Consider the following 10,000-nt stretch of genomic DNA (forward strand, 5'->3'; position numbering starts at 1 on the left):
AGAAAAAATTGCTTTCCTTCAGGAAGACTCTCTCAGATTTATTATTAATATACAATTGAATTTGGCACGTTTGGCATCTTGACCCTTTTTCATTTCTTGTCGTCGGCTACTTAAAATCCTAACCAGTCTTCACACTGCCGTAGTAGTTCGTTGAAAAGCATGAGGGAAGGTGAACGAAAGCATGGAATTTTCTAGAAGTACTTTTGCGTTGACTGAGACAAAGGAATGGAAAGGAAGACAAGAGAGAAACGGTTGAAGGGCCGATTGGGCAGTCACTATGTCTGTCCGGTAGATGGCGTTAACACGGGAGTAGGGAACCTGTTGATTGGATTAAGATCAATTTTAGATAATACAGGAGCTTACTGTTTGGGCGCTGAGTACGGTTTTAGACAGGTTTGTCATGCACTGTAGTCTTTTTATCTGTGTTATGGAAATGGTGAGCGACATTTGTATTACAGTATAATCATTGAATAAGTAACTTGTCATTCAATCTAGTAGAGGAGATGAGAGGAGAGGAAAGGAAGGTGGCCATGTAGCGGTGCTGTGAGCGCAGCTGTTCACGCGGGCAGCTGTCGAATGTAACGAGTAGTGAGGGCCGAAACACATGTGTAACAGCTGTTAGATCTGTGTTAGATTGCCATCATCCGAACTAAAGTGCATTATGATCATTAACGTCGAAACGCTTGCGCGCAGAAAGCCTATGAACCTCGTGTGGGCAAGGACAGGTGTGTTCATTCTTGATCCTTATCCATTAATCTTAAGTCTCTCGCACTTGTGGCTAGTTACTTTTGTGATACGACGTAGGACAGGCGATGCTTGCACTTGACGTTTAAGTTCAGATTTTGTTTTTAATAGTGACTCTCTTTTGTCTTGGATTACGGTATGGGTAAAGGAGTTGATTTAGTGATCAAGTCGTCGGTGTTTTAGATGAATAATGAGTTATGGCGAGGAACGGCACTCTTGGTTACCATGTCACAGGTGTTCTCCAGGTTGGGGCTCCATGGTGTCGTATGCGGCGATAGGCAATGATTACCATGGCAATAGCACTGGAGATAACGGGCCTAAATAGAGATGAAATTTAAAGCGACGACTTAGCATTTTTGGGGAGGATGGGTCTGAATTGTTGCGTGTTGTGTCGCCTGTAGGAGGAAAAGACAGGGCAGGCAATCAGGTGGTGGTTATTTCGCGGATTTTGATCAGTTGCCAGGCAGCTGATGTCGCGGGTTGTGGTTCGATAGTCCTCCTCTTGGCGATGTGACGGTCTTTCTCGATAATTGGTTGATTGGTTTAGATTCTACGGTCGGAGACATACTTGCCTTGCTTTTCCAGTGTGTTTTATGGAGTGATGGTGGGAAAGATAAAGAACAGGGTAGATTCCTAAATGCCTCACTTTCCGTTCCCCAAAACGCTTCCATTTCAATCACGCATGTAGACACATGCAAGCACTTCTATCATTCTTGCACATCCTTGCCCGTATGGTGGATAGTTTTGAAAACGAGTTTCTCAGACTCTTTGTTTTGTGAAGGTTCAAAGGCTGTCGGTAGTCGCGGCAGCGGGAGGCTGTTAGTCCGTTAGCCATTACCGCCGCCAGCACCGCTGCCGCTACCGCAGGAAATGGGAAAAGAGGAAACTCACAAGGCGCTACTGCCGCTCGATTGATTAAGCGTTTTGTGTGCGGGCGACAGGTGCCCATCTCTGCGAGGCGTGGTGCGAGCGCTCGGCTGCTTGGACCCGCTCCCTAGGTGAGGTAATTAGCCGGCCGTAGTTCCTTTTCGTAGCGAGGTTGTGTATGAAATTAGGGAGTTTTATCGTCGTGCACGGCCGGATTGGTGGAGAAGTTGCGATTGATCGCGTGTTTGTGAAGGACTTAACCTTTGGCCTTAAGAGGATCATGCGGGAAGGCGATGATAGGTTGGAGTAGCTTTATGGCATCCCAGTAGGGTTCAGTACGGGCTCGGGTGACCGTGAGGAAGGAGGGTGGCGCTCTGGGAGAATAAACCGGTAGGAATCCTGATGATAAATCGGTAGGAAAAGCGATGGAAAGGCATTAATAATAAGAGATAAGAAGATGAGAAGCGTAAGAGGAGGCTCACTTATCGGCAGTGGATCCCTGCGTGTGGAAGGACAGTGTAGATGTAGAAATAGGCGGAAGTGTGTGAGGGGCAGGCGTGTGAGAGGGAAAGAGGGAGAGGCGAGTTGCTCGGGATATCTGATGGAGTGTGCTGTCAGCTGATCAGTATGCTGCACCACAGGCGCTGCGCATACCTGACAGAGGCCGCATTAGGACGCTTTTATTGTTTAGAATTTTCATATGGAGATTATGTGTAAGCCGTCGCTTTTTCATGGTTGCTATATATATAGTAAACACACACACACACACACACACACACACACACACACACACACACACACACACACACACACACACACACACACACACACACACACACACACACACACACACACACACACACACTCGCGCGCGACAATATAATACCAAAATATTGTAGGTTATTTATATTACTTATGAACGACATTTAGATATCCCACAACATAAGAATCAGTCGGGAGGTTAGAGATGAGAAGAGAGAAGTCATAAGGGTCTCTGATGTCAAGTCGATAAGATAAGGGTTACTATGTGTCTCAGGAAAGCGAACCGAAAATATTTATATCAACAAATTCATGGAGAGTCTCATTTTGTCTTTCTTTTGTCATCACTTTTTCATTTCCAAAGCTTCCTTCTATTCCTTTCAATTTGTATCTTTCTCTACGTCTTCGAGAGTCCATCTGGAGTTTCAGCTCCCAGCTCCCGTCTACTGCCCTTCCAGTCATGTTTCTCATTGCATGTCCCCTTTCCCCCAGTGGCAGTCGCTTAAAACAGAGATTGGGTTTTACTTTAAGTTGAGATGCGTGTGTTTTTTTGTGCGGGTAGTTTGACGTACTTATACTAGACTAATCAAGTAGACAGGGAAACAAACAGGCAGGTAAACACGTAAACTGACAGACGTGGCTAAACAGGGCTGGCAACCAGACAAATAAGGAAGGTGCCTGGTTGCCTTAGAGGCAAAGCAAAAGAGAGATGGGCAAGCAAACGGTCTTTGTCTATGCTGAATAAGGGGCTCAGTCGCGTAATTGAGATGTGGGAACCGACATTGACACAATTATTCGCGTTGTTGCGGGACGTGACGTGTTAAACAGACAAAAAGCGATGGCTAGGTTCCGGTGTTACCTTGTAGGGGAAGTATGATGTATTTTTGTCTTTCCGCGTTACTGCACTTGTCTAAAAACCCATTCTCTGCGTGACGTCATGTCCGTTATGTAATTATGTTGTTAGTAGGTGGGGACGATAATGACTATCAGTTGGATTTTTGGTTTGCTGTCGAGGCTTACCATCCCAGCTGAGAGAGACGGAAAAAAGGGAGGATGGACGTAGGGCGAGTAGAGGGAGGGAGGGAGGGAAAAAGAAAAAGAAAAGGAAGAGGGGAAGAAGAGGAAAAAGAGAGCTATGAGGCAGTGGTAGTTCAAGAGAAAATGTTCTTGGGTGCATCTGAAAACAAGAACTGCAGTTGGTAAACTTTTACTAAGCATGTGCGAGGTTAATGAAGTAAGTTGGCGAAATACACGATCATGAGTAATGAGATCTAAATTAAAACTCCTTTTAGGCGTTTACAAGCATGTCGAATCATAGTTATTTGCATTTGAATATTAACAAAATATTATTCCTTTCCTCTAGACATCTTAGGCACTTAATTTAGCTGCACCTGTGCCACATTTGACACACAGATTTAGTGGAAAGGTGAATGTCGGTCGGTTGACCCAGTTAGGGCCCAGAGGAAGCATATACGGCTGGGCCCGCAGTGTTTGTTAACTCTCCTGTGAACCAGTTGACGTGTGCGTCGACGGTTTATACGCGTTTCATCATCCCGCTGTCTCTATCTCTGTCCGGGCTCTGCAGTAGGTCAAGTTCAGTTGAATGAGGGTTGTGCCTCAGACCGTGGAAGGCCTGGCAGTGTGCGTCCCGCTGCGGATGTGTGTTCTCTTGCGTGCAGCCGCGTCTGACATGTCCTTCAGTGTTGTTATAAGCTGTCGATCAGAAACAGAAGAGTTGAAGTGCTTGTTAGAGTGACGGTTCAATAAGGGAATTATTTTAGGAATTACATCAGACCGAAAGGATTACTAAGCCATGGATGCATTGATCAGGTAAGTTCACTGCAGGGCTGTCGAAAGGGGAAGTGGCAGGACATAGGTAACATGCCAGTTGCAACACCGGTGGGGTTCTTCAGAATCCCCGAAGTGGTTTCTCATGACATACATGATGAGTCCGCTGTGGCACCGCGAGAGAAGGGACGGTGCCACTGGGTCAAGTGCAAACCAGCAAGCGCCGAGGGGACGGTGCAAGCGCCCTCTTCTCCCGTTGGTCTTCCGGACTCGCACCCCTTCCACCAAACTTTGGTTGCAGTGAGGAAAGGGTTAAATATCCAGTATTGCGTCAATATTCAGCATTAGCAATGTGCCCATGGGTTTCAGCTTGCAATTAATTCGAACTTTAAGTGTAACTTCTATTTCTGGATTGTCCTGAGGAGAGCTGGTGACGTTGAGGGTACGTGCTCGTTGTTGTTTGGAAGGTGCGGGTACTGACTCACGTCCTGCTATTTTAGTAGTTCGCGTGTGTGTTTGTTTGTGTCGTGGCATATCGCGTCGTGTCGTGGTCGTGAGTACATGCCTTAGTCTTTTTATTGTTTTTCTTTCACGAAAAGAACTGTATCCCAAAGCAGAAGCGAATAGGTATTTTCATACATCGTGCTCTTTCCTATACTCCATCACCGTCATCAAATCCAGCCTCATCACGGCTACGAACTTCACAACCACAACCCAAAGCCTTCTTCACGACGAGTACCATAAATACTCTCACGACCACCTTGCCTCAAGCCTCCACTTTCACCACAGCCGCCACTGCCACCGCCCCACAACCACCACCACTTGCGCGCCCGCCTTCGTCACGACCAACACGCCAGTTTTATCATCATTTATCACAGTTACGCCCCCTCCCCATACATTCCCTCCTTGGCAACGGTTTTGTACTTTAGGGAAGGATTAATCGTGTCGTTAATAATGCTTGGGATATGTGCCTCTCGTTATTGATAAAATCGGGACTTCCGGTACTCCGCCAAGATGGCAGTCGCATATAACTGTATGCCCCATACAATTGATCAGGGAAACATTTGGTTTTAGAGTTTCGTACTTAGCAAACATTTTTTTCTCTTGTTGAGTGTTACAGCTCTTACGAGCGTTATTTTGTACGAGTAAGCATGAGTGCTTAATACTCAATTCCTAGTGCGATTGATTTGCAGAGTATGCAATTGCAGACAGGAATTCACTGATTTGGATGTATTGTTTCCTCGGATGGGCCACCAAGTAATTTTAAAATTGGGCACTTGGCACCGTATGACGATTTTTACGTAAATGTATATTCTTTTGTTTTGCTGAGATGCCGCGAGTCTGTTTTGTTTGTTTTTCATTTGTATTTCGGTAATTTGAGATCGATTTCCTGCTAAGTGTAGTTGTTCAGACATAGTAGAATATTAGCCGATAATAGCGAATGTGTCCGGTAATAGCCTACGTGACCGAGAAAGAAAGGCGAGATGTGGCAACTGTTGCTAGATCCATCCGGGGTCTGAGGTGTTGCCAAACGGCGAGTACGATTTATTTTTCCCTACTGTGGTCGTGGGTCATAAGCTATCTATTTTTAGAGCCAGGTTTATTATTACTTCTGTTTTGGTATTGGATTACCCCCCTTACAAATAAAACACTATATATTAGTAGGTTAGCTGGGATAGTTCCCGTATTACTTGTGCATGTCGAAGTGTGTGATTGTGCGTTGCGGAGCGTCAACGAGGCAAGGAACCACTAACTCGTGTATATATGGCCACCCCCACCGAGCCTGGCGCAGCTTTCAAAAGAATAGCCTATTTTTGGAGAAAACCATTTCGATTTAGTTTAAATTGTATTCTTCAGCGGTTGTAGCAGAAGAACCCATCGGAAAGGAACGGAGGCGCGAAACCCCGAGCGAAAGTAGAGGAAGTCGGACTTCGTTTACGAGAAGAAAGGGAAACGCAAGACAAAAAGACCCGAGTAGACAATGGCCCAGCTTAAGGCCAGGCCTGAATGTGACACACAGACTCGCAACCAGCGCGAAATGCCAGGTATACCGGGTAGACAGCCGGTTGACAGACATTGACACCGTTCAGGGAAGACCACGAGTTTTCAGAAGACAGGGTAGACAGCTAGACAAATGAATACACTCGCAAGGCCTTGCCTGAATCAGTCTCACGCTCCATCCAAAGCAGACTAGCATGGCAGGATACATTGACTGGAAGTTAGGAAGACGGAGCACTGAATCTCGCTTTACTCCTGGGATATCCGCTATGAGATGCTGATGGCATTATATGAAATATACAGTAGTTGCTACCTTTATTTATTTGCATTTTTCGTACCAGTGCTAAAGATTATCGGAATTCTGAGCAGTGAACAAACAGGGATAGGAAACACTTCATCGATGAAATTTATGTAGATGTGTAAAATTACGCTGATGGCGAATGTTTATGATTATTACTGATTAAAAGGCATTGTGTATATTTCTCAATCAAGGAATGGCTGTTGCGATGTCTAGTTGACATATTTGATTAACTTCGATCTCTCTCTCTCTCTCTTTCTCTCTTTCTCTTTCTCTCTCTCTCTCTCTCTCTCTCTCTCTCTCTCCTCTCTCTCTCTCTCTCTCTCTCTCTCTCTCTCTCTCTCTCTCTCTCTCTCTCTCTCTCTCTCTCTCTCTCTCTCTCTCTCTCTCTCTCTCTGCTGTGTGGTGCAGCGGTAGCGATCTCGTCTAGCAATCTTGCTGACCTGCGTTCAAATCCCTCGCCGCCAGTGCATGGTAACCCCGGCCATTCCTTGCACACAAGCAAGTGCACACAAGGGATAATTTAGAGGCAAAATGAAACAGACAGTATGTCATGTCAAGGATATCCATTGTATCAAATGGAATCAAACTAAATTAAATCAAAATGTAATTAGATTAATTATAATTAAATTATAAATTCAACTCTCTCTCTCTCTCTCTCTCTCTCTCTCTCTCTCTCTCTCTCTCTCTCTCTCTCTCTCTCTCTCTCTCTCTCTCTGTTTTCTCTCTCTCCCTCTCCCCCCTTCCCTTTGCTTCGCTTCCCTTCACTTGCTTTCTTCCCCTTCCCTCCCCTCCATTTCCCTTCTTTCTTCCTCTCCCCTTTCCTTCTCTTCTCCCCTCCCTCTCCCTCTCCGTTTCCCACTGTTTTTCGCAGTATTTTCTTTTTCTCGATTTTTTCTTTTCTCTCTCTCTCTCTCTCCTCTCTCTCTCTCTCTCTCTCTCTCTCTCTCTCTCTGTTTTCTCTCTCTCTCCCTCCCTCCCTCTCCCTCCCTCCTTCCCTCCCTCCTCTCTCTCTCTCTCCCTCTCTCTCTCCTCTCTCTCCATCTTCTCTCTCTCTCTCTCTCCTCTCTCTCTCCTCCTCTCTCTCTCCTCTCTCTCTCTTTTCTCTCTCTCTCTCTCTCTCTCTCTCTCTCTCTCTCTCTCTCTCTCTCTCTGTCTTTACTTTTCGTTGATCTTTCCATTAGTGCCCACTGGTCCTCTCCTATCTTCCCCATTCTGTGTGTTCCCTTCATCCTTTCTGCTCAGTCAGATTGACGTTTAATAGTGTCTTACAACATAAAGTTGTAATCGGAGTATTCTGTATTTACTATCCACAACATTGTCAACGCTTTTGAGAGCAACTGCCAATTGGGCTCGCCTCATTTTCGAAATGGACGGAACACAAGAGATCCAAAAGCAGACTGAGGTTGGCTAATAAGATCTGAGATGTAACTGTGTGACTTCGCGCTGACACGGGTTTCAAACCTTTTCCGAAAGTGGTTGACCAACACGCTGCCACTTTCATCTGTCCTTGTTCCGCACCTACTTGCACTCATGCAACTACATGCCCCTGCACTTAACGTCAGTATGTGAACGTACATTAAAAATGCAGAGAAATAAACTTGCTTAAATGTATACAAACTTTTGTTTTCCCAGACTCATTCGTTCATCCATTAATCGTTGCGGCCCCGAAAGTACAGTTTATTTATTTAACTTTTCCTGTCTCCCATGAGGCGAGAGTAGCAGGGAGGCGATGAGGAAGGGAGCTGTACTGTAGCAGGAAGGTAGAGGCGAGGTGAGGCGAAGCGGCAGCTGCGGCTGGACTGTAACAGGTGGTGGTCGGTGTGGCCGTGTGGTAGCCCTGCTTGACGATAGGCAGCTCTCTCGTCTACAGGCCTCCCATCTTCACTTACAAATATTTTCAGCCAACACTATATACGCATCATCCTGAACACTCCAGATGCAAAAGACAAGGCATATATGTAGGTGCAGTTAAATCGCATGACTCTTAGCCTCCAAAGTTCCGTGTTGGGTTACGTACGTCCAAAGTACACGTGGACACCGTTCAGCAATACGTGCTATGTCCACATGCACACTTTCGTACCGCGTGTTGCTTCTGTTTTGCCTTAGTTTGCAGTACGTAGGCAGAGAAGTGCTGCATGTTTAGGTCATCATATATATTATATTTCAGAAAATGAGTGTCGTAATTTGCAAGTGTTGGTATTATTAAATCATAAAGACTTCCACTCATGTCATTACAGGCAACATGTGCTGAGCAGAGTAGTCATCTTCACCATTCTTATTTTTAAGTGTCAGTCTGCCTGTGTCCGAATGTATAACTAAAATAATCAGTCTTCGTAATATACTCAAGATACAGAGAGTACAAATTACCAATACGTATAGAGCAATTAGCGAAATTGGTTGTTCTTACAATCTACAATAGCCCGAGGTTAGATCCGCCACGTCACTAGGAGCCGAGGAAAGTGACAGGCAGGTGATGCGGGGACGGTTTTGTCTGAGGAACAACAATAACAATAATAATAATTATTATTATATTTTAATTTTGTTATTGTTAATAGTAATGATAATGATGATGGTAATATTATTGTTGTTATTGTCATTGTTGTTATTATTTTTATTGTTTTACTAACTGGCAAAAGTGAAAATAATTCGCGAAAATTCTCATTGTGTTAAGATCAAAGTAAAAAGAACGGGGGCGGCGATAGCGAGTAGTCCTCAACGCTAGAGCTCTAGTAGTGAAGACAACCAGCTGGTGGTCTCATAGGGAGCGTTGTTATTAGGAACTGAGAACTTGTCCGCCTGGAGTATCGCTGTTATTTTATGTTAATATCACCGCAGGAAAATACAACTCTTGCAGTGTTGCTTGTAACGCTGAGCTCAGGGTGAGGTATTGCGGTAAAAGGTTTGTTTAGTGTTTAAACGACTGCAATCGCAGTTGTTTTGCCAGTCGGTAGAATCGAGAACAGTAACCATGTGAGAGCGAAATTACGTCGTCATCAAATCGAGTCCGTCCGATGGTGTTTCTGATACTTCACGATTCCATTAAGTGACTCAGTAAGGAACGATTTTGGAAGAGACAAGAGGGAAGCGTTCAAGATGAATCGAACGAGTAACTCCTGTGTAACATGCAACGCAGCACGTTCGAGCTCGCTCCCACAGCGGAAATTAATATGAGCTTGCGAACCTGTTGATATCTAGCGGGAAAGATTCATCTTGTTGTTTAGTGTCTGTATGCTGCTGCAAGTTATATAGATTCGAGTCCACGAGGAGTGTTGTTGGGAGCGTGGCGAGAACCGTCGTATGACCGCGCTTCCGTTAATGACGCGAAAATTACGTTTGGGCCGTGTGTGTCGCCAATTACCCGCGGTGTAACGTAATGTCTATATAGACCTGGTTTAACGGAGTTGAGAGGCGAGTCTTGTCCCGGACGGCAATCGGCGGACGAAGGGGAGGCGTCATGGGGGGGGGGGGGCATTTTGCTTGTCTTAGAGGCGACACGTGCAGGCACCGCCTGTCACCCGAACCGACAACTGAACCTCAGCTCTG

The 10,000-nt window shown here is 45.4% G+C and overlaps 1 protein-coding gene across 1 annotated transcript in view; it reads left to right on the plus strand.

Moving 5' to 3' along the window:
• The window catches only part of LOC119576306 (trithorax group protein osa-like), a gene marked incomplete in the record, with an annotated part of 91,382 nt that overhangs the window by 7,820 nt on the left and 73,562 nt on the right, over nucleotides 1-10,000 (plus strand).

Source organism: Penaeus monodon, chromosome 8 (assembly GCF_015228065.2).
Source record: "Penaeus monodon isolate SGIC_2016 chromosome 8, NSTDA_Pmon_1, whole genome shotgun sequence".
Classification (NCBI taxonomy): domain Eukaryota; kingdom Metazoa; phylum Arthropoda; class Malacostraca; order Decapoda; family Penaeidae; genus Penaeus; species Penaeus monodon.